This window comes from Polistes fuscatus, unplaced genomic scaffold, assembly GCF_010416935.1.
Source record: "Polistes fuscatus isolate 324 unplaced genomic scaffold, CU_Pfus_HIC Scaffold23, whole genome shotgun sequence".
In the NCBI taxonomy this organism is placed as follows: Eukaryota; Metazoa; Arthropoda; class Insecta; order Hymenoptera; family Vespidae; genus Polistes; species Polistes fuscatus.
This window is the reverse complement of record NW_025113100.1, coordinates 716,396-743,334: the sequence shown is the minus strand read 5'-3', so window position 1 is coordinate 743,334 and position 26,939 is coordinate 716,396. Positions and strand designations below refer to the sequence as shown.

Sequence of the window (26,939 nt, the reverse complement as noted above, 5' to 3'; positions counted from 1 at the left end):
GGAAAAATAAATATAAATAGAAATAATAAATAATAATAATAATAATAATAATGATAAAAAATAAATAAAGAAATAGTTAGAAAAATATTTAAAAAATTATATTAATATAATTAAAATTTTTGTAGAGGCAATTATTTATAAGGTATATATTTATATATTATATTATAATATTTTTATTTATATATTATTATTATTATTTATTATATTTATTATTATTATTATTATTATTTATCTATTTATTTATATATATATTATTATTTATACATAATATTTTATATATTATTATAAGGTATATAATTTTTATTATAAACGTATACGTTTTCACACGAATAATTTGAAATAATATAAAGAATATGAAAAAGAAAAAAATCTAACAAAAAATGACGATTTCGTCTGGTGGATATTTTTTTTTCTACACCTTCATTAAAAATGTTTATTCTTTTTTCTTGCTTCGTCTAAAAAAAAAAATACAGATATTTAAAATGAAAAAATACCGAAGAATATAATCGTGTCATTTGTTCGTACTTCATGCGATCCTGTTACGTATTCACATTTTTTCAGAAAATGTATTCAACTATTGTCGAAAAATGAATTTTGTAACAGGATAATATGACGTCACAGGAAGTAGCATACAAAAAATCAGATTATTCGAAGAATTCCGAAGTTTTGGAAGAAAAAAATTGTCCAAAAAAATCTACGTCATTTACGTCGAATTACATTGGAGAAAATTCCTTGATTCGAATCCCGGTTCACAGTCCGTCCAGCTACTGAAATTTTCTTTTTTTTTTTTTTGTTTCAACGAATCCTACACAGAGTCTTTCCTCTCCATTCTTGAAACTTAATATTTCACGAAGATAGAAATCGGTCCTTAATATATGGCACGAAGACGAGGTGCTTCTTCCATTCTGAAACTCCCATTAGAAGGAAACTCAGTAAAGAAAAACTTCAACCTAAAGTTTCCAAGTTTAATCGAGATAAATTTTGTTTCACCTCTTCCTCTACTCATCTTCCTCGTTTATTCTTATTTTCCTCTTTTTCCCTTTCTCATTTTCTTTCTTTCTATCTTTCTTTGATCAGACCCTTATCCTTGCCAAACCCTTTCAACCCTTCACCCTTTTTCCAACAGCTAACACTAAGAATATTGCGAATGTGAGAAAAGGCCTACGAAATTTTAAAATAAAATTTCTATAGAAAATAATGAAATTAAATGTTTCAATAAATATCTAGATGAACAAATTGTTTTTCGAGGAAAATGATTGAATAATTCAATTTTATTATTTTCAAATTTGTAATTCATTTATATTGCGAATGTGAGAAAAAGCCTACGAAAATTTTAAAATAAAATTTCTATAGAAAATAATGAAATTAAATGTTTAAATAAATATCTAGATGAACAAATTGTTTTCCAAGGAAAATGATTGAATAATTCAATTTTATTATTTTCAAATTTGTATTTCATTTATAATGCGAATGTGAGAAAAAGCCTACGAAAATTTGTAAAATAAAATTTCTATAGAAAATAATGAAATTAAATGTTTAAATAAATATTATAGAAATGATTGATTATTTTCGTTAGGTTAATATTTTTGATTATTATCATATGGTCAATATTTATATTAGAAATATTAATCAGGATTGTATATTAATATGAAGGAACGTTTCTTTTTTTGTTTTTTTCTTTCTTTTTTTATCATATTCTTCTACTCTCTTTGATCAGTATTTTGTAATAAGTATGATATGAATAATGAATAATATATATATTTTTATATAATATAATAATATAATAATGAATAATATATATATTTTTGATTTTCTTTTTTTTGTTGTTGTTGTGTCAATAGATTATTTAATATATTTTATTATTTATATGTATTGATATATATTTAATACTATTATATTTATTATATTATATTATATATATATATATTTGTGTATTGATATATTTTAATACTATTATATTTATTATATTATATTATTTGTGTATTGATATATTTAATACTATTAATTGTTTTTCTTTTTTGTTGCACACTTTACAAAAATTCATATCTTATTTTTTTTTTCTTTTATATAGAAAAAATTGATTATTTTCGTTAGGTTAATATTTTTGATTATTATCAGATGCTTAATATTTATATTAGAAATATTAATCAGGATTGTATATATTAATATGAAGGAACGTACTGTGATTTTAATGCAAGTATTATACTTAAATCATTTATTTAAAATATTGATCGAGAATGAATAAAAATAAGAAAAAAAGTATAAATGAGAGTGACATACAGGAAGAGAGAGGAAAAAGAGAGAGAGAGAGAGAGAATGAGAGGATCGTAAAATGGATAAATAGCGAAACGGATGAAAACTTTGCGAATTGGTCCACGTCTCTTCGGGATATCCGCTGACAAATTGAACGAAACGAACGGGAAAAAGATTAAGTCCTGCTGTGCTTCACAAATACCTCTCTCTTTTTCTCGATAACCACCCCACCACCCTCCCCGCCCCCCATGGAAGAATAGAAAGAGGAAAGGGGTATTGAATAAACCGCACATTGGTTCATGGATTGATCGAAAAATTTGACAAAAAAAAAAAAAACAAAATAAAAATGTTCTTTTTCTGTTTTATAAAAATACCATCAATTTTAACGAAATAGTCAATTTTTTGTTTCGTAGCTTACACGAATACTTTCACATTGACGATCATTTCCCATGCGGTGATACGATTTTGAATTTCGTAAAGAAACATTTGATTGGATAATTAAGAAAAATATTCATTTGTTTTTTTGAATTTGTGTGTAAAGAAAAATTTGTTCGCATTATAAAGAAGAAAAATATATTAAATATATATAAGTATGTGTGTGTGTGTGTATGTGTGTGTACTTATGGTATACATGCATCCGGTACGTTTTATGTATCGACACGAGGTCAATGTTGCCGATACAAGATGATCATTGGTATCTTGCCAAATTCCTTTCAATATGGTGGACTTGCATTAGCTTCTTTTTGACCCCCACCCACACTCCCACCCCAACCACCATTTCCTTCGATCACGTTCGGAATAAGAAAATAATATAGAATATATCTGGACACCCATTTTACAAGAATCAAGGTAATGATGTTTTAATATGCATTTTAATTAGTTCATCAAAAAATTTGACATAAATTTAACAATCATTTTTCATAATATTATATTTCATAATATATTCTTCATAATATTGTAATCTAATACATTTAATATATATGTATTTTAATATGCATATACATTTCTATTATGCTTATAAAAAATTTCATATTACATTGGACAATTATATTCTAAAATAATTTCTATCAGATAAAGAATCAATGAAAGATATTTAAAAATAATTGTCCATAATATTAAAACTAATAATCGATATATACATAAATATACTTATTGATTATCTACATTTTCTAGCAATCTAACACATTTAATATATATATTTTAATATGCGTATACATTTCTATTATGCTTATAAAAAATTCCATATTACATTTGTGATAATTATTTTCTAAAATAATTTCAATCAACGTAATGATGTTTTAATATGCATTTTAATTAATTTATCACAAAATTTGAGATAAATTTAACAATCATTTTTCATAATATTAAATCTAAATTTCCTAACAATCTAATACATTTAATATATATGTATTTTAATATGCTATTATGCTTTAAAATAATTTCATATTACATTTGATAATTATATTCTAAAATAATTTCAATCAGAGAAAGAATCAATGAAAGATTTTTAAATCTAATAATCGATATATATATATATAAATATACTTATTGATTATCTACATTTCCTAACAATCTAATACATTTAATATATATATTTTAATATGCATATACCATTTCTATTATGCTTATAAAAAATTTCATATTACATTTGATAATAATATTCTAAAATAATTTCAATCAAAGAATCAATATAAAAGTTACATAGAAATAAATAAAAGTCTATCTTTAAAAATACAAAACAATACATCAACAAAAAAGTAACACTCAATACATTCTCATACTACGTTTTTTATTTGTACAAGTTTATTTTCTCTAACACGCGTATTTACTTTTCATTTTTATGTGTACTAACGACTACATACGTTTGAATGTACGTTGAGAAAGAGAAATACACGCGAAGGTGAAGGTCAAAGTCAAACGAGGTAAGCCTCGGCTATGTATACACGTTGTCTTTCGTCTAGTACGCATAGAAAAACATTTCTAGACTATCTTATAAGGTAAATAGGAGGGGAGAGGTACTACCTACGTCATCCCTCACTTTGTTTTCGGATGGCGGCAAGACAAGTCGTAACTAATTCCGCTCCGTGTAAGTAATTATTACGTAATAATTAAATAATATTTTAATATCAAATCTTGTAATCTAATCAAATCTCATTTGATATACAGGTACACGCAATCATTATCGATAACGTGAATGCATTGAAATTAGGTAAGAAGATCTGTAATTAGAATTATATGATGCTTATATTATGGTTTCACAAACATTTTTAACATAATCTCTTATTCTTTTTATGGTTTCAGAAAGACGCGATCATCCCATTGTTTCTATGGTTTTAGAAAGTCATTGAAATTATTCTAATCAATGGTAGAACACTGGTATAACTATACGTATACGTGCAAGTACTTTTTTCTTTTTTTCTTTAATTTCAATATTGCTTACGGTGTTCATAGAATTTGTATGGTGCAACGTAAGCACTGTCGGGCCAATGGATGACGTTCGGTGCATTAGAAATTTTGAACTTCTCGTTTCGTTTATTAATTCTAATGTGATTGAAATGATTTATCGAATTAATTATTTAATCACGCTTGTTGTTTAAATTTTATTAATATAAATTCATTTTATTTCTTATGGTATTAAATTCATATAAATAATTCAAGACACGTTCGATCGATTTTAATTAATTGTTCAAATGATTATATATGAATATTGTACCTTGTTTAGTTTTACACTAATGCTATATCTATTTTTTCCTATAGATATTAACGCAATTAGCATACTTCTGTAAAAATAACCCTATCGCGATGAAATTTATTCTTTGAAAGATAGAATGCAACGCGATATTTGTTCGTTTGTATTTTTATCTTATTTTTTTTTTGTAGTTTACAAGTTTGTGGTTGCATCTTTCGAATAATTTTTTTTTTATTAATAATTAAAGCATATAAAAATAGTAGCACGATTTCAGAATTTTTGGAATACGTAGTTTAAATAATTGAATTATAAAACGATTAATATATTTTTTATTAGGAACATAATAAATAAACAGAAGTACGCTACGACTTGCTTTAACTAAACTTTGATTTTCAGAGCTTCAGTTGCGATTGCGAGCAATGCAATCTTAGAGTCACTTTGTTTCGAAAAATGTTGCATTTTTTGTATGCAATCGTATAGATTGCTTTAAAAGTAATTCAATCGTAATATTTAAAATCAATGCAAGAATTTGTTAAAATATTCTTGTTAAAAAAACAATTTGTTCGGTACTCGATTAGAATCATTAACACACTTTCGACCAATTCGGTAGAAGAGGATTTGCGTTTCGATTAAAATATTGTCATGGTCGAAAGTGTGAATTAACATCTTTACTTCTTCTGGATCATCTTTATCGACGAACCTGGGGCTTCGTCTGGATAAATCAACGGTTAGTATTATTTTCTAATCTTAATTATTACTTCTCATACATTCATTTTTTAAATCATGATTGTTTTTATTCATGTTTTTCATTCATGAAAAATCTTTTGAATGATATGAAACATAATTAATTTTATTTTTTATTTTTAATTACAGATTACTCATCAATTCAACGATTCATCGATTCAACAATTCAACAATTCATCAAATTTAAATCAACTTCACATCTTTATTTCTTCTGGATCATCTTTATCGACGAATCTGGGGCTTCGTCTGGATAAATCAACGGTTAGTATTATTTTCTAATCTTAATTATTACTTCTCACATATTCATTTTTTAAATCATGATTGTTTTTGTTCATGTTTTCTATTCATGAAAAATCTTTTGAATGATATGAAACATAATTAATTTTATTTTTTATTTTTAAATATAGATTAATCATCGATTCATCGATTCAACGATTCAACAATTCAACGATTCATCGATTCAACAATTAAACAATTCAACGATTCAACGATTCAACAATTCAACAATTCAACAATTCAACGATTCATCCAATTTAAATCAACTTCACGACATCGTTCAACCAACAGCGAGGGGGACGAGTGTTTTGGAGCCATCGCAGAACTTCTACTGCCAATTGTTCAGTTTCATTTTTTATTTTATTTTTATGGTAACAATTGGTAACGAGTGAGTGAACAAATTTAAAGTTCCTCCAGTGATCCAATCATGCCGAGGATGAAAGTTCCAATATCGGCACGGGTTCCTGGTTGTATTCGTAGATGTGTTTTGTCTTAAACGAGCATAAGCGACCGTGAGTAAGATCTTTGATTTTGCTCACGAGTGATTCCCCAATATATGTGTGATATTTTTATATATGTGATTTATTTAGATTAGGCCAGGGTCTTCTTGTTTCATCGGTTTCAGTTCACTTAATAATTATTGCAATTAATTATTGTACTTATTTTTTTCTCTTTACGTATTTAATCGTGTTAGTAATGGTGAAATCGAGCATTAATTTACTCGATTTCGTGCCAATAAAGCATGTAAAAATTATTTTATATGCATTGCTTCGTAATTAGTTTTTCAATCTTGATTAGTATTTCAATCGTGATTATTTCAATATATCGATACTTCGATATTATTATCAATAAATGAGCAAGAAGACAAATCAAATTCGCGAACGGATAGATTCTGGCAATTAAGTGGTGGTTTAAAACCCAGTTCTTTAATTAGAACAGCCATTTAATGAAAGAGTCGTCCGAGGTTTGCAAGAAACATCCATCTTTGTCACCGTTAGAGTCACTCTACACTGCTCTACCTCGAAACAGTATTATATATTAATATAATATAAAACGTTTCTTATGGGGTACTTTTTTTTTTTTTCATTCACTTGCTTAAGTCATTATTCACCAAATGACTTGTAGAGTCCTTAATCCGTTTAGATGAATTTTTATAAAAATGTTTTTTCATGTATATATGTATGTTAATTATGTATTTTTAGATCAGGATTTTCAGCCTAATATACTAATTCCCCTTTTCTCCCCCCTATGCTCTCTTCGTTCTCATCGATGCGTGTTGCCCAGGTGTTACACGTATGGGTGAGAAAAAGTTTGCATGGGTTATTAGTTATTAAGGTTTCCTTTGGCGGCTGTCATTGTGTTAGTGATTGCACGATGTACTTTACACCAGTGTGTGCGTATTAGGTAGTGTGTACTGTACATCGTTTCGCGAAAGTTTTCTATTAATGCATTATTCAATATTCAAATAAATACTTGTACAGTCACGTGTGATATGTACTTGTATTTTTTTACTTACATTAAATTTTTCTCATTATTTTTTTTTCCGAATCGTTTTGAATAGTAGAGTTTTCACATTTATTTGTGGAAATTTGACAATACTTGTATCATATTAGTATGCAGATATATACTAGTATGTACCAGTATTTTTGCTTTAGTTATTATTGCAATAATCACTAGCCTTGGCAGACGATTACAGCATTGGGTACGTAACCTTATAGAATATAAGTTTAGAACGTGGTTGAACTAGGGTGTCGGAGGTGCCCCGGGGCATGCTCTCTAGTTTAGGCTTTTTGCACCCTGGTGGTATGTGAGTACAGATCCAGCGTGGAATGATTGTGTTGGTGTGTCTGTTTGCACTTTTAAATATAGGAGGAGGGATAGGCAGGTAGCATACTTTTTTGAGTGTATGTGAATACTTTAATTTTAAGTAGGTAAGGACCGGGAACGGCAAAAGGTTTGCTTCCATTCAGGATGGACATTCCTGCCTCCGGGGTTTCAGCTAAGTGTCAGCAAATTTTTACACTTTTCATTATTCCTTTTCTCTCCATTTTTTTTGCTGATACTATGCGTTAAGTTAAGATGATTGTATCAAGCAGTTCAAAAATACTTTGCAACCAATGAGAACATTAGATAGATCACCCAATATCTTTTGAACTTAGCAAAGGATTTTGAATTTGTTTTGATACTTAGTTTTTTAAGTATATTAACACTTGCACTTCGCGATTTTTAGTAATATACTTCTTAATGTTAGAAATAACATATATCCATTCGAATAAAATGAGATTATTACAATTGTTGTAATTTTTTCTTTTTATCGAAACATTTTCACCTTTAATGTGCAATGTGTTAATCCTAGTTTGTAATAGGTTCATCATTCAGAAAAAAAAATATATCTGCTGGAGCATTCGATTAAATGTGCTTGTGTAGTTGCGTACGATCGGTGAATTCTTTTGAGTCCATTGATCGTCCACAGGCTAGTATAATTACTTTACGGAATAAATTCAATATTTTTACACTCTTGTACACATTTATTTTTTTTTAATATTTTTTTAAAAATAAGTAAGTAAATAAAATTTGTGTTAGAAAAAATCGAGACGCACTCAGGTAGGAACGCAGTTGAGTTTGCGTGTTGGGATTCGTCAGTGGCGTTTGGGATGATGCATTTATGAACTTTGTCATATTTCAGTGGTTATATTATTTAGGATAAATCGATACTGTACGTTGCAAGCTCTTACCTCTCGTTAGGTTAAGTAAGAATAAGAATAAAAACAAAAACGAAAACAAAAAAAAATACCAGCGTAAAAACCTGCGGAAATAAAATTACTAATAACTGTGTTGGTTCCTTCCCAATTTTCTTTCAGCTTAGATCAAATGCGTCTCGTACAATAAAATGCGTTTTATTAAACACGAGGGTTTGAGTCTTGTCGCGTATGGTGAGAACAGGTCGGGATTAGGTCGGTTTAGCTCAGGGACGATTTCATTCTTTTGATATAATCCACTGAAATGTGCCAATTTTTGTGATGTATTGTTTCAAATGGTAGGGCGTTTTTTGATACGTAATCTTTTCTTGCGTCGCACGTAGGAAATGCTCCATTGCAGTGGTCAGGGCACGAAGCAAAGAAGAGGCAAAATGCCGAAGAGGCCCCCACAAATTGTGGTATCAAGTGGGCAACTATTCGACTACGAGTTATTTTTCAAAGGATATCTTTGATAACCCTTTGATCAATGATTCGTGGTCATATCAAAATCCTTTTTCTACCCCTTTATCACGTTGTCACTTATGCTCGTAGTAGTATTAGTTATAAGTTGTTCCTGAATGGAGATGATGGACCATTCCATCTCCTAACGCTGTCCCACACTCGCGTTCGTGAAAAATTAGAGTCTTTTAAATACTAGAGTCAAGATTTTGCTATTTTTATTTAATTAATAGAGTCATTGCATTTTTCTTATTTAATTAAAAATCGAGTCATTGCAGTTTTTCTATTAAATAAAATTACAAGTCGAGTCTTTGCATTTTTCCTATTAAATTAAATTAAAAGTCGAGTCATTGCAGTTTTCCTATTAAATTAAATTAAAAGTCGAGTCATTGCAATTTTCTTATTAAATAAATTAAAAGTCGAGTCATTGCAATTTTCTTATTAAATAAATTAAAAGTCGAGTCATTGCAATTTTCTTATTAAAATAAATTAATAGTCGAGTCATTGCATTTTTGAAGTATATAAATTAGAGTTTTGTCTTTGATATTTTTCATTAAATTAGAGTCACGTTCGTTAAAATTGTGTGGACGTCTATGGATTGCTGCAGCTTGCACAAATAGTGCATTTGGATACAACGATGGAAGAAGAGGATATTTCTGTATTCAAACATGCAGATAACAACAACACAATAAAGGTTTCATCATTCAGAATGATTCAAATTGAATTAATAATCACATTTATCAAAGTATATAATGAATAAACATTTTAAATATTTTAATATCATTTAAATTCATTTCAATTTTTTTCTAATATAAAATATAATAATTTATTAAATATATATAATATTTTTTATTTACTATATTTTTTTATTGCATTCAAAAAGTTACAAGATTCCTGTTTCCACTTTGCTTCACATAGTCTTTTACCCTAATTGCACATTTTTTTTCTTGAATATATGATAGTTGATTTTTATTTTAAATAGTAACAAATTAAAGAAAAAAAATTTTGAATCATTCCGATTAAATGCACTGAAGAGTGCAAATGAAAATCGCAGTAAGTACATGACAGCACTGAAAAGTGCATATGAAAATCGCAGTAAGTACATGACACCACTGAAAAGTGCATACGAAAATCGCAGTAAGTACATGCCTTCACTGAGAAGTGCATATGAAAATCGCAGTAAGTACAAACATACCTGCTAAATGCAGAAGAAAATACCTGCTAAATGCAGATGAACATACAGTAAGAATATACTTTTTTCATTCAGAATGATCAAAAATGAAGGAATGAATGCACTAATAAAAGTACCAAATAAATGAATATTTAAAATATTTCTATCTTCGTAATTTTTTTTTTAATCAAAGAAATTTATCTAATAATTATTAGAAAATTTCCCTTTTATCTATATAAAATAATTGATTTAAATTTACATAGTGCAAATTAATGAGAAAGAATTTTGAATCATTCTGATTGTAAAATATATAAGTCTTGCTGAAAGAATGAAATAAAACGAATGGCAGCTAGCACTCATAAGTGCAGATTAATATGTCCGGAATATACATTTTCATTCCAAAATTTTTTATAAATAAATACGATATGAAAGAATTAATAAGTTCATAAGAGAGAGTGGGAGAAAGTATTTTTACTATACACAAATATTTAAAGAAAGATTTTATAAGAGATTTATGGAGAAGAAATAATGAATAGTATGAAGATGATTAATATATTTTTTTATCTATTATATATAAAAGTAAAAAGATTATTGTTTTGGAATAAAAATGTATATAGTTTTGGTACATAAATGAAACAATTTAAAAGGCTTGCCTGCACTTAAAAGTGCATATGAAAATCGCAGTAAGTACAAATATGCCTGCTAAACGCAGATGAATATAACTGCTAAATGCAGTCGAACATACCTGCTAAATGCAGATGAATATACAGTAAGAATATACTTTTTTCATTCAGAATGATCAAAAATGAAGGAATAAATGAACTAATAAAAGTACTAAATAAATGAATATTTAAAATATTTTTATCTTCGTAATTTTTTTTTTAACCAATGAAATTTATCTAATAATAATTAGAAAATTTCATTTTTTATATAATCTATATATAATAATTAAATAGTGCAAATTAAAAATGAAAAGCTATTTTGAATCATTCTGATTAGAAACGTATAAGTCTTGCTAAGCGAATGAAAATACACGAAAGTACAGCCAGCACATGCGAGTGCATATAAATATGTCAAGGGTGTGCATTTTGATTCTAAAATTATTAACAAATAAATATCAACTTTGCATAAGAATTATTTAAAGAAAGTATTTTTAATAAATATATATATAAATAAAAGTTTTTTTTTAAGAAAGGAAACCAAAGAGAGATGATATAAAAATCATTGAAATATTTTTACACAGATTTATAATAGAAAAAATTATATGATATGAATAAAAATGCATAAATCTTGATATACAAATAAACCAAATTAAAAGGCTTCCCCACACTCTCGAGAGAGAGTGTGGATTATTATGAATAAGTTGAGAATAGGAACCCCAGGCTTGTATACGGGATTGTAAATGCACCTGGGGATTATCAAGCTTGTAGATGTTAACTTGGAATAATCTTACCCAACTATTTTATTTTTCTATTTTTTACAATCATAAAGAACGTATGCGCACCTGTCACATTTGGGGCAGAGCTGCGATGTAAGGTTGCACCACTTATTAATATTAAAAATTACTCCCATTATTCCGGTTAACAATCTATGAGATTTGATTAGTTTAGAATCTGTTAAAGCAAGCAGTAGCAATTAATTAATTATCAATATTGTTTCACTGTTCAATTAATATTGTTGTATATTGAATTTCAATTTTTTTCTTCTTTTAAGATTTCATATTGCATTGATGTACTTTAATTCATATTAATTTAAAATACGTGCTTCGAAAATTGTTGAATTGTATTACTATTTTTTGTGTTTTTTTATAGTTTAGTAGAAATAAAAAAGTAACTTGTATATAAATGATGTAATATATACATCAGACAATCGATGTAACTGCATACTTCGCGTTAATATAAATGTTATTAAATATAAAATTTATGTAATCTGTATCGATCAAATGTAGATTTGATCTCGTTATGGTTATAGTTATGGCGATATGCATAATTGCGTATGCATTTTGTAATACGACCCAAGGTGCAATATTTGTAATTTTTTTTTCCTTTAAAAGCGAGGTTTATTAATTTTGAAATATTGTAAAATATTCACAATTGATTCAGTTTTTTATAACGTGTCTTGAATAATTTTTTATGTCTATTTTTCATTGTATTGATGCATTAATAATTTTGTACGAAATAGAAATATTTTTTTATTCATCTATTTGTGTATTGAAAAAAACATGCATCAGACTCATGCATTTTTTCATATTCACTTGTATTTAAATATAGAAAAACACATTTTCTAGTGCATTGAAAATTCGATATTTTATAATATCCACTTTTTGGTTATTTAAATTCGTTATTTTTTCAATTTCAGTATTTATTAAATAATCCAATTGAAAAGTTTTCATCGTGGTTCGTACATCGAATTTCATTTTACCACACATGCCCTTTTTATCTAGTTTTTTGTTACAGAAAGTACTGTTTTATTTTTTTTTTCAAACTGCAAGGTTTAATATTGAAATTTTATCAGTGGATATTTACAACAATGTCTATAAAAGTATCTCGAGGTTTGTATTAGGATCGTTTATGATATAAAAAAAAATAATAAAAATTGTTGTATAAATTATACGTAGTAATATAAATTGAAATTATGTTTTCTTCTTCTTCTTCTTCTTCTTCTCTTCTATTCTCTTTTGATCGTTCAAGATATCGATGCTCCGAAAATATATACCACATATTTACATATATATACATCATATGATAATCAATACAATACTAAGAATAAATTTTTTTATATATTCTTTTCTAAAAGAAATTGAACCCATCGTGGATCGTACATGCTCTTCATTTCCATAACAATAGAGACCAAAATCTTCCACTCATTCTCTCATAAATAAAGAAAACTTTCAATCTCATCCTTCCTTCGAGAGATCCGATAGCGAAATAAACAATTTCAATCGATATTATTATTATAAACAAAAAAAAAGAATACGAATTAAACGCGTAAAACAAACTAATAAAATTATTATTTTAAATTTATTAATAAAATCCGATTATAAAATATAATAAAACATTGTGAAACCCTTAGATTTCATACGTTTAATTAGATTCGAAAAAACAAGTCTGCTTATACTCGCGAATTAACAAAGGATCCAAATTATCGCAAGAGAAACACGAGTAACGTTAAATAATCGGATTTAAAAAAAGAAATACGCGTAATATTTTTATTCGATGGATTTCATTTCAAATAGAAAAAAAAAAGTAAGAAAGAAAAAGAAAATGCAACGATGCATCGATGCATTCGAACCCCTTCGATACGTATTTCACACGTTTGGTCAGATCGAAGAAAGTCTGCCTACACAAATACATCCCTACATACACACATACATATACATACATACATCCATACATGCACATTAGTAAGAGAAGAAAAATAACACTTAATCTTTCTCACTCTTTCACGTGAGGGGGCGGAGCATCGATGGGGTTCTTTCCGATGCTTGCACCTCACCTTACCGGCAAGTATCTACCGTGTGGTAGCATGACTTGTCTTCAAGAAGAAGAAGAAGAAAAAGAACAAGAACAAGAACAAGAAGAAAATAAGGGGATGAAAGAAAGAAAGAAAGAAAGAAAGGGAGGGTTGAATAAGAGTAAGAAAGAAAGTAACGTTGGGAAGGTGAAGTTGGTGGGGGTAGAACCAGCGGAGTAGGAGAAGAGAACCCCTTGGTGGGGGTTGAGGTGGTGGTGTTGGGGATGGAAATAGGAAGGAAAGGGGGAAGTTATCTGCGCGCGCGCGCACGTTCTCTCGTTTGGTCCAGATTCCTCGAAGCAGCATCAGCATCAGCAGCAGCAGCAGCAGCAGCAGCGAGTCTGTTCGTTTCACTGTTCGTAGAACGTGATAGCAATAGTAGTAGTAGTAGTAGTAGTAATAGTAGTAGTAGTTGAAGCAATGGTAGCAGGTAGGGGATATGGCTTGATAAACGGGGGTTGGGTGGGTGGTGTCTATGTTTCGAAAAGGGTGGTTGGCTGCCGGGAGCGAAAGTGGCGCCTCTATTCGAGCGAAATTTTAGCCGAAGCTTTGCTGCCGAGGGACGACAAGCAAAAGCTGTAGCCTCCTTCAGTCGTAGGTGCAGTGCGTGCGAGTGTGCAGCGCCGAAAGAGAGAGAGACAGAGAGACAGAAAGAGAGAGAGAGAGAAAGGGAGAGGGTGAGAGAGGCTGAGAGAGGGAAAGAGATAGAAAAGCTTCCTCAGAGAACCGGCGTGGCTTTGAGTGCGCGAGGTTAGAACCCGTCGGACACAAACAGTGCGTCCAGCGCAATTGGATGCTAACATTACACTTCTCCTTATATTTCTTATCTCTTATCTAGTGCAACAATATATACGCGTAAACATATATGCATATGTGTATACATGTATATGTAAACATATATACGTATATAGTATTATTATAATATATAGAAAGAGAGAGAGAGAGAGGGATATGTTACGCGTCGGTATGCAGTTGTATAATCACGTTTTATCGTTTCATCTGATCGAACATCCCGTTCTTCATCGTTATCTTCTATTTTGATTTGTACGTTTTATCTAAACGTCCTGTATAATAATTGTCAAACCACCCCCTTAGATCTTTTATTTTTTATTGGAATGTTTCTTTTTACTTCGATTACAATCGGTGCTAATCGTTCGTTTTATTTATAATATAATAATAATAATAATAATAATAAATAATAAATAATGTGTTTTATACTTATTCGGATAAATATTATTCATTTTTAAGGCGTGTATATCGATAATCGAGATTCATGAACGAAGATTATTAGAAAATTTGTCTTCTAATCTTTTCGATCTCCACCCCCCACCCCCTGTCCCCGCCCTCGCCCCCGTCTCTCTCAAACTTTCTGTCTATCTGTCTGTCTGTCTTATAAGTGTCTCTCTTTCAACGATAAAGGATATAAATCGTCGTACGAATCGATGATTTTGTTTAAAAGGGGGAATCGTATGGGCAACGCGACTACCGGTTTGGTTTTTCTATTCGAAATAACGTTAACGTTGACCCAGTTTGTCAAAAGCAATTAGACTTTTGCGTTGTCGTAGGACTATACCGCGCGTGTTGAAGGGAAAAGAAAGGAAGAAAAAGAAAATAAATACTCGAAGAAAGAAAGAAAGAAAGGGTCCGTAACAGTTTTCCGTGTGTGCAACAGAACGATCAATTTTTCATTCTCATACGTGAAATACGCGAATAGGTATTATCATATATACATTTAATTGTTGTTGTTTTATCTGTTAATCTGATCGTTGAATTTATTCGTTTGTTCATTTATTTACTCACTCACTCATTCACTCACTCACTCGATCATTTATTCATTCGATATCGTAAATTTGAAGTTTCACGTTCGTGTATCGGTGCGTGAGAGAGTCAACGTCGAGTTGAATTTACGACGACCATAGTCTGTGAACGTTGTTACCAGAATTTGGAAAGCGAAATAGAGAGAGAGATAGAGAGAGTGAGAGAGATAGAAGCTCCTAATCGGGTAATCCAAATCCCTTAAGGGATTCAGTCCGAGAGACTAAAACTATGTCGGACTACGATCAAACTCAATCTCTACGATCAACTATGATCTGATCATACCATTTCCTCAGATTTATTCTAGAGTGATTAATTCTTGAATTATTATTTAAACATATACACATATATATATATTTCTTCAGATTTATTCTAGAAAGTGATTATACATGTACACACAAATATAAAAATATTTATTTTTTGTGTTGTAATTCATTGATAAAGTAACTTAAAAAGTATTTGAAATTTATTGAGAACTAGAAATGTAACGTTAACTTAATAATAATTACATGTATTTTCTCTCGGTAGTTGAAATTCGATGATAAATCAAAGAAAATGATTGACAAGGATATTTCCGAATAATTTCAAAGCACACGTACACGACACACACACACACACACATCATATATCTTTATCTAACAAGTACACGTTATTACTTTCTAACTACTACCTCTCTCTCTCTCTCTCTCTTTCTCTGATTTATCTCGGTTGAAATTCGATGATTGATCAAACAAATGTGATTGACGAGGATCGAGTAGAAAAAGTGTCACCAAACTGTATCCCGAATAAAAATGTATAAATATAGGTAGTAGTATCTATCTATACGAGTTAGACTCATTCATTCTCGGTGTGTAGTATCTACACGGTGGCGGTTATATTCGTCGTCGTGTGGGCTTAAAAACAAGGCGCGAATTGTGCCTGAAAAATGCTCGTTGTTCGTGGTTTTTTCTTTCGTTCTTTCGTTCGTATGTTCGTTCCAGCAACGTTTCGAAATATCGATCATCAACGTTGGAATCAAGTGGTTCGAATAACAATACGTTCGCTAGCTCGATCGAGAGAGTACCGGTTTAATTACACGCTCTGTGGGAATCTCCTCGTTCGAATCATCCGCGAAACTTTGATCATCTCTCTTTTATTCCTTCTTCTTTTTTCTTCTTTCTTTTTCTTTTTTTTTTATGACTTTTTATCTTTTATCCACCCCTTATATCTTTCTTCTATTCTTTACTATCGTTTCTTTTTCTTTTATCCTACTTTAATTACGCGAAAAATGATACGAAACTTTTATTACCACTGTTCTCTAATTTTATTCGTCTCTTTATATTAATATGTTTTTTTTTTTTTATTTAAAAATAAAAGATAATAATAAAATACGAGACGGTGATCACATCGCATCGATACAAGTGTCCCCGTAATTTCAAAGTGATTTTATTACGAGTGAGATACGTGTATTAAAATATTTTGTTAAATTAATGACTTTTGTATCTTTTTTCATTTAATTCATGAATTTCGAATATACTTGTTCTTTATATTCAGACGCGTTTAATCTAAATTATATTCTATCGTTGATTTTCTTTCTTATCGTGTTAGTTTTTAAAGAAAATTAGAGTAAAATAAAACTTACGATTTGAAATTGGTGTAGTTTTGATAGACGTTTAATATCGTTTCATTTGATTGACAATAGTTATAGCTCATTGTTCTTTATAGTGAAAAGAATAAAAAAAAGAATGAAAACGAATGATCAACTGTATCGAACGAAAATTCATATGACAACAAGATCGCAAACGGGATTCATCGATTCCAGTGCACAAACACTGAACTTCCGATACTATTCCGATATTCTCGTATAGTGTCCTCCATTTCCTTCCTGTTTCGACGATTTCGCATAACGCAAATCTACATTGGTTTATCGGTGCTATCATTAAATCTTTCACGCTTTAATCTCATCCGAAAAAGTATCATACATTCCGTGATATATATATATATTAATCCATACGAACGGGATCACGCGTATAACAAAATTTATCGAATATTTGAACGCAAAAAAAAAGAAGAAAAAAAAAGAAAATACATTAATACAGTAATAAACTACGATCGTGATGTAATCATTGTGTGTCAAATGAAATATTTTAATAATAATTATAATAGTAATAATTTGTCCCCATAAGTGTATCGTTTATAATAATTTATCTTTTTTTGTACGATGTTAAAATTAAACAATTTCAATTTGGTGTTACACGAATACAGTTTAATACAGTTTAATACAGTTATTATTATCTTTATTTGTCCCCACGTGTGTATTTTCTATAATACGTGAGTTTTATAATAATTTATTTATTTTGTACGATGTTAAAATTAAACAATTTCAATTTGGTGTTACACGAATACAGTTTAATACAGTTTAATACAGTTATTATTATCTTTATTTGTCCCCACGTGTGTATTTTCTATAATATGTGAGTTTTATAATAATTTATTTATTTTGTACGATGTTAAAATTAAACAATTTCAATTTGGTATTACACGAATACAGTTTAATACAGTTTGATACAGTTATTATTATCTTTATTTGTCCCCACGTGTGTATTTTCTATAATATGTGATTTTTATAATAATTTATTTATTTTGTACGATATTAAAATTAAACAATTTCAATTTGGTGTTACACGAATACAGTTTAATACAGTTATTATTATCTTTACGCATAGATAATAGTGGTACTTTAATTAGCCGAGATTATGCGATATATTTAATTAGACACGCTAAATACTCTTTAACGAAACCAACCCCTCCTCTCCCAACCCTCCCCTTTTCCTTCCAAACTCTCTCTCTTCTACCAGAATTTAGAACTCGTTTTAATTTGTCGTAGAAAAGTTTTCTCCGACCTAATGAAATGAAAAGTTGTTTGGTAAAGAAAGATTTTCATCTATTCGAGAGAAATCACTTTCGTAAAAAATTTCATTTTATTTAAAACGCGTTAGTAAAATATAAAAGAAAAAGGAAGAAATAAAAAGAGAAAGGGAAAGAAAGGGAAAGGGAAAGAAAGAAAGGGAGGAGAGTAAAACGTATTTGAAAGTTTATTTCATCGTGATATACATAAATGAAAACACGAAACTATGCACGGGTGTAACATCTTGCCAAGTTTACACGTATATCGCGTGGCGCATCTTAAATGCTGTCCCACAAAACGCAGCTTACATGGCTCAACCATTTGCATAAAATCATATCCATACTTTGCGGTTTGAAAGATAAAAAGAGAAAGAGAGAGACTGTGAGAAAGAGGGAAAGAGAGAGAGAGAGAGAGAACACGCGAGTTGACACAAGTTTCTCAAAAAAAAAAAAGAAAGATTATTCATTTTAGTTTCTTGTTAGTATAACGTTGGAGAAGCTTAGAAATTCATTTGGACAACTTATTAAAAGATTTATTTAACAAACATTCGCGTTGGATTAATTATTTATAAAATATACGTTATGTGTGGTATTTTTTTTTTCTTTTTTTGATACATTAATACGTATCAGATTGTAGAAATAAATTTATTAATTGAATGAATGATAATTAAAATAATTATTAACATTGTAATATGTGACGAAGTTGTTTATTAAATTATTCAAAATTTTTTAAAGACAAATTATATTTATCTTCAAAGTTGTAATAATATTCTGATTCTAACATGAAATTTTCCATAAAAATCTGTATATATAATACGTGTTAATTTTATTATATTTATTTTAAAACAAAGTTTAACATTGTAATATGTGACAAATTTATTTATTAAATTATTAAAAATTTCTTAAAGACAAATATTATATTTATCTTCAAAGTTGTAATAATATTCTGATTCTAACATGAAATTTTCCATAAAAATCTGTATATATAATACGTGTTAATTTTATTATATTTATTTTAAAACAAAGGTTAACATTGTAATATGTAACAAATTTATTTATTAAATTATTTAAAAGTTTTTAAAGACAAATTATATTTATCTTCAATGATGTAATAATATTCTGATTTTAATTTAAAATTTTTCATAAAAATCTATATATATAATACGTGTTAATTTTATTATATTTATTTTAAAACAAAGGTTAACGTTGTAATTTGTAACAAAGTTGTTTATTAAATTATTCAAAATTTTTTAAAGACAAATTATATTTATCTTCAAAGTTGTAATAATATTCTGATTTTAATTTAAAATTTTCCATAAAAATTTGTATATATAATACGTGTTAATTTTATTATATTTATTTTAAAACAAAGTTTAACATTGTAATATGTGACAAAGTTGTTTATTAAATTATTCAAAATTTTTTAAAGACAAATTATATTTATCTTCAAAGTTGTAACAATATTCTGATTCTAATATGAAATATTCCATAAAAATCTAATACGTATTAATTATCACGTTGAATAAAAAAAAAACAAATCTCCCCCACCACCACCGTTTAAAATATCACAGTTCAAATAGAGAAAGTAGAAAAATATCGATGAATAAAACATAAAAACAAAAAATTACAAATATGATATACGTCATACGATATACGAATATTTAACGATGAAAGAAAATATAAATCGCAATTCGGGTAAATAAATAAAACGAGACGTGTGTTTCGTTCGCAGATTCGATTGGTCGATCGTCGTCGAGTCAAAGTCGGATTGTCAAAGTTTGAGAAAGGAGAGAGGGGTTGAAACGGGAGAAGTTCGGAGTGCGTGTAAAAGGGTTGTTTGGTCATAGTGGAGCAAACGGGGATCATCCACAATGCCCCCCATAATAGGGGAAACACTACGCGTGTGGTTCCTTTCGGCGTTGGTGGTCCACGGTGCGGTCGCCGGAAATCCGGACGCGAAACGTCTCTACGACGACTTGCTGTCGAATTACAACAAATTGGTGAGACCGGTTGTCAACACGTCAGACGTGCTGCGCGTGTGCATCAAACTTAAATTGTCCCAGCTCATCGATGTGGTAAGCTAGCCCACCTGCTCAAACGATTATTACATTTATTTCTTATTCAAAATATGATTTTATTTCGAATTTGACGTAATTCCGAATTTATTTTCCAATTAAAATATAATTCATCGAGATGGATACTTTAACAGTTACATTTTTACATGATCTTTTCATTCTTAAGTAATTTTTTAATTATATATATTTCAAATTATTCAAGATTTTGTAACATGAAAATTGGTTGATTAATGAAACTTCATTTTGTGTTTATTTTCAAATGTGGAGTAAGTTTAATGATAGTTATCAAAAATTATATTATTTATTAAATATTGTTAATTATGCTAATTGGTATGATAAATTTTAATATTCTTAGAAATTCGAAAATATTATTCTATTATTATGTCATTTGTTATCTATATTTTGAAATTTAATCCAATGCAAATACTTTAATATCTCGATTCGAATATAAATGGATTTACGTCATTTTCGATATAAACTGATGTGTAGTTTATGTAATGTTTGTAATATAATGTAATTTATATATTTTATTTTATGGGATAATCCTATTAAATACAGAATTTATAAAAGAGATTCAGGTAAAAAATTAGAAATAGTTAAAAATAATTTAGACAATTTTTAATATAAATGATATAGACTGATTAAATAAATTTAAAAAAATAAAATGAAAATAATTTAGACTTATTAAATAAATCTATATGCCCATGTGACAATATATAATTTACATGAATAATTAATAATATATAATATTTAATTACATTAATAATTAATAATTAATAATTTACAGAATTTGTTTGTTAATAATTAATAATTAATAATTTACGACAATTGTTTGTTATTGTTTATTAAAAAAAAAAGAAGAAGAAAAAAAATCAAATTGAATCTGTCAGATATAATAATCTAAATGATTTTTCTTTACATTTATTAATATCTCAAATAAAAAACCATCATTGCATAAACGTATTCGATAAATATATTAAATTTTCTTGATACTTTGGTTTACATTCATAAAATATGATTACAATTTTCACGGGTGAACGTGAAAATATAATAAAAAGAAACAAAAAATATATATTATAAGAATGAAACAAGTGAGAAATGAAAGATGGGTTGTGTTGGATGGATAGATGGATACTACCAAGTGTCCCCGTCATATTTTATGGCTAGCAAAATGCGCCGTAATGTTGGTTCCCTTTTAAAGGGAAAAAAAAAGGGACAGAGAGGGAAAACTAATAATGTCGGAATTTCAGCGAACCTAGTCTTTACTAGCAGATACTACCCCCATTTCTAGAACAATCATGATATATATAATAATAATAATAAACCGGAAGTACGCGTCTCGAGTATCTTGAAAGAATTTAAACGTTTTTCTGTAATTTTAGGGAAAATATTTTTATTAAAAGGGGAAGGATATTATCTTTCTTTTCCTCTCCTTTTTTTTGTATTTTTTTTTCTATTCATTCCAACCCCCGTCTCCTCCTCTCTTCCCCCCCCCCAACCCCCATCGCCGTACTTTTTTTTTAGTATTATTTTTTCTCTCTCTTTCTGTCTGTTGCTCGATGGAACAAAAATGGTACGAAATTACTCGGGACAGAATTATAATCCCTTTACCACCCCCTCCCCTGCCCACTCCCCCATCCATCTCTAAGTTCGTAGAAGTCGTCGAATCCGTTTTGGATTTTATTCGGTCGAGGTGAGATAACTCGAGGTGAGATTGAAACGAATTAATGGGATAAATTATTCCAACTTGGTTTCGCGAAAACCGTAATACCGTGTTGCTGTTGCTTTTGCTGATGATCATGATCATGATGATGACGATGATGGTCAGTGGTAGTAGTGAATAGTTGATAGTTGTTAGTAGTAGTGGTGATGGTATAGTGGTTTTAGCAATCGTCACGTGGTATTATGATAATCACGATTTGATATTCATACGGACGATAACGTACTATAAATTTGCTAGTTCGTCGTGTCTCACGTTTGCGAGAGCTCGATTCTATCCGTTCGACAAATGGTCCGATTAATCGTGGTAAACATCGCGGTAAATCGTGACCGGCCGATTTTTTAAAGATTTACTGTGGATACTTTTTTATTCTTCTTAAGAAGAAGTAAAGAATAGGAAAAGATAAAAAGAGAGAGAGAGAGAGAACATTAACTTATGCCTAGGACTAACTTTTGCATTTCGAATTATGTTTCAATTTTGTTATCGGTAAATAATTGACGATCTTAAAAATGTGTAGTTCCTTTTTTTCTTCTTTTTCTTTTTTTTTCTGAAATTTAATTTACAAATAAAAATTAAGACAATTCAAATAAGTTTATAGGAAAGTAAAAATAAATTAAAAATAAAGATAAATTAATAAGCGAATTAATGCAATTTAAATAAATTTATAAAGGAAGAAACAAACATAATTAAATATTCGTTTTATTTATTGTATTTTATTGTATTTTCAAGCGTATGATATTTTTTGAGTGCAAAAGGATTAAACGATCTCATAATTATTGTATAACTATTTACAAAATATTTTATATGATTTTAGAAAAAACATTTTGATAAATATTGATCGACCGAAATAAAGAAAAAATAAAGAACGAGAGAGAGAGAGAGAGAGAAAGAGAAAGAGAAGGGATGAAATTAAATGTTGCCAGAGATCATTGAACCTTGTCAAAAGTATTTTAGTTACCAAATGAGATTTTAGCAGAGCTTCGATGATATCTTTCTCTCTCTTTCTCTATCTATCTTTTTATTATTATTATTATTATTATTTTCTTTTTTTGTTGTTCTCTCTTTCTCTCTCTTTCTCCCTCTTTCTCTCTCTTTCTCTCTCTTTCTCTCTCTATTATTTTCGTAGCGTAGAATATAAGCGGTATAAACGATGATTTCACAACGAGAACCTGGTAAAAGGTTACGGGGAGTGAACGAATTATTTCGAACGTGTATTAGACTGATTTACGGAACGTGTAAAAGCGCAAAAGCCACGAGATTAGAGAGAATTATTTAAATAACGTAGCGTTATTTCACTAAAACGCGTTAACCAGAATTCAACGTTAATGAATACCGCATTCTTCTTTGTCTAAATATTTTCCCCCAACATACACACACACACACACACACACATATAATAAAATTATATGCACCTACACACATATGTATACCTTACGATTTAATTAACAAACAACCACACCTTTCTTAAATGAAACCAAAAAAGAAAATAAATCAATCGTTCGAATGATTATCCCGTAATCGTTTTTCTTTTTTTTTCTTTTTTTTTTTTTTAAACAATCGTTCAAATCAAAGTTGCACAAAAGTTTGATCAAACGATACTACCGCTATGAAAACCTTTACGAACGTTCGTTAATAATCGTTCGCATACTCGCCACCAACTCCGCGTTGAGGTATTATTTTCATTAACACGTACAGAAACCCTCTTGCCTTTTGACCCTCCCCCCCTCCACTCTTAACCAAACCTCACCTCACTTTTACCCTTCCTGTACCACGTGCCTCGCATCGTTGGTTTTACCGTTCTTGTAAATTACACGGAACGACGCGGGGACCAAGTAACGTTTAGATTGCAACCTTTAACCTACCACCCTTCCCCCTCCCCCACCGCCCCCTCCCCATCCTGTTTCTACCGCATCGAACCGTTGAAATTTCATCGAGAACGATTTTCCTTTTCCGCTACTTCGTTTGCTTTACCCGAGTTTATTTCACTCCCTCTCTCTCACTCTCTCTCACTTTATCTTTCTCTATTTCTTTTTCTTTTTCTTTTTCTTAAAGGTGGGTTCGATTACTTCCCTTTCCAATTTCCAATAAAATTCGATTATTTATTCCTGGAGGAACACGTCGCAGGATACGGCATCGTAAACTTTGCTTGGATAAACGTATCGGTCTGTGGTTATTTGTCAGAGATCGTATATATATATATTTTATATCGAAACTTTACTATCACATCCTTATCCAATTCTAACCCTTTTCTTTTTCTGTCTGTCTCTCTGTCTTTCATTTACGTTTAATTTTTTTTACTCCTGTGTGTGTGTGTATGTGTGTACAGAGAATTTTTTCTTTCCAACCCCCCTCTCCGTGGAAAAAGGATCATAAATGAACATATGTGCCCATAGTTATGAAAGTGGTCTAAGCCATATATTTCTTGTTTAAAAGAATTTAGAGATATTAAAGAGATATAAATTTGTTTTTAGAAGAATTTAGAGATTTTTAAAGGATTACGTTTGAACATTAAATGAATTTTATATAATATTGAAATAACAAACATTATCTAACGGTTCATTTTTGACAATATTTGTGAAAATTACATTGAATTCATTTAGTTTCAAATAATGTGCTCTGTGAAATAACTAATAAACTTATTTTTTTTTAATTTTGACTTACAATTTGACCACTTTTATAATTATGGGAACATGTATGAAATTATAGAGAAAAAAGAGAAAAAATATATTTTCAATAAATGATTGATATAATTATATAATATTATTATTATTATTATATATATAATTATACAATATTATATTATTCATATATGTTAATGAATGGTAAATTTTTGACACGACCATATATGGTCATACATATATAAAATTATAGAGTTAAAAAAGAGAAAAAATATATTTTCAATAAATGTTTTTAATTAATTATATAATATTATTATTATATATAATTATATAATATTATATTATTCATATATGTTAATGAATGGTAAATTTTTTGACACGACCATATATATAAAATTATAGAGTTACGAAAGAGAAAAAATAGATTTTCAATAAATGTTTTTAATTATTAATAATATATTATTTCTATAATTAGACAATATTATAATTATTTTTTTAATGAATGGTAAATTTTTTGACACGACCATATATGGTCATACATGAGGTTTTCGTACATGTTCATATATGATTCCTTTTTCATGGGGGTTCTTATAAATTTGTACCTTTGATCTTCTAACCTTCCTTCATTTTCAATTGATTTCTTAGACGAAACGCGATTTATCGCGAATGGATTTTTCCCTTTTTACCTAAGAGGTAATACGAGAGAAAAGACGTATCTTGAAATTTCCTTATATTTACTCGGAATCGTCTTACCGTGCACAAATTTCATACGAAGTTCTCGAGTTTCTATTTCCTGCACACCGGAGTTTAGTTTTCACGTTTCTTCCAACGTTATTCCTTCTTCCTTTTTTCCTTTTCTCTTTCTTTCATTCTCGTTTTTATTTTATTTTCTCGCTATGGATACGTAAAAATGAAAATTTTGCGAACGACGACAATAGTCAAGAATAAAATAGTCAACGAAATCATGAAAATTATTTTATTCATTTTATTCAATTTCACCTTACGAAAGATCATAGATTTTATTGTTTCCTTCTTTTATTTCTTTTTGCAAATACAAATGGATGTTATGTTAACGTATCAACCAATCCCGACAACGTTCTGTGCTTCAAAAAAAAGAAAAAAGAAAAAAAAAAAATTCCCAAAAGAAGAGAAAAGAAATGGTCGTTTGATCTCAAGCTCTTTTACACCAAGGGAAATATATATATGTATGTGTGTACATATATATATATATATATATTTACTTGTGTCTAAGTTTCACGTACTTATTTACTACGACGACAAACATGACCGACAGACGACGAATGCAACGATAGAAAAGAATGAAGGAAGAATAGGACCTCTTTCTGTTCCATTTTCTATTGTAAAACTTCTTCAAAGTATATATAGATATAGTATGTGCATTCTTTAAATAATCTTTCCGCCAAATAGTCTCCAACTAAATGATAAACTTTCAACAAACTAAAATATACTCTTTTTATAAATGAACAAAAATAATTAATTAATTGACAAATTTACCTATCGAATTTTTACAATGTTAAAATAGAAATAAACGTTTAATCGTATTACTTTCAAATACAAGTTCATATTCAAGTTAAAAACCGTGCTAGAGTCTGGTGGGACAAAAAATAAAGGGGAAAAAAAAAATAAGAAAAAGAGTAAAATATATAAAATATAACGTTGTTTACGTTGGCGACAATTTCACGAGAGATATTTTTATATCGTTGGAAAAGTATAATTTGTGGGAGTAAAAATATTTGAAAGAAGGGATGAAGAATACGTACGAAAAATACACTCGGTTGATTTTCTACGATTAAACAATATATTTGAATTCGTTCAATTACTTTGACGTGTGTGTGTGTTTTTTTTCAATGGAATAAAAGTTCACGTGTGTTATATTGTCAAAATGAAAGATTGTTAATAATAAAAAATAAAAAATAAAATCAGAAGTACAGATAGAAACAGATGTATACAGTTCACACCGT

At 28.8% G+C, this 26,939-nt stretch overlaps 1 protein-coding gene and 4 long non-coding RNA genes across 6 annotated transcripts in view; 3 read left to right on the top strand and 2 right to left on the bottom strand.

Moving 5' to 3' along the window:
- LOC122518175 (CCR4-NOT transcription complex subunit 6-like) overlaps positions 1-26,939 on the bottom strand; it is a gene marked incomplete in the record, with an annotated part of 788,395 nt that overhangs the window by 291,597 nt on the left and 469,859 nt on the right.
- The window catches only part of LOC122518178, a 287,457-nt gene that overhangs the window by 132,817 nt on the left and 127,701 nt on the right, over positions 1-26,939 (bottom strand). The gene's annotated exons all lie outside the window — the stretch shown is intronic.
- LOC122518183 lies at positions 4,305-4,622 on the top strand. The gene is made up of 3 exons (XR_006304003.1): positions 4,305-4,339; positions 4,420-4,462; positions 4,555-4,622. It is a non-coding gene; the product is annotated as an uncharacterized LOC122518183 (long non-coding RNA).
- LOC122518184 lies at positions 5,311-6,125 on the top strand. The gene is made up of 3 exons (XR_006304004.1): positions 5,311-5,669; positions 5,816-5,947; positions 6,094-6,125. It is a non-coding gene; the product is annotated as an uncharacterized LOC122518184 (long non-coding RNA).
- LOC122518177 lies at positions 15,061-20,326 on the top strand. 2 transcript variants are annotated; one of them, XR_006303996.1, is made up of 2 exons: positions 15,061-15,485; positions 20,277-20,326. It is a non-coding gene; the product is annotated as an uncharacterized LOC122518177 (long non-coding RNA). The 2 variants fall into 2 exon arrangements; XR_006303995.1 differs by having other exon boundaries at positions 15,061-15,557.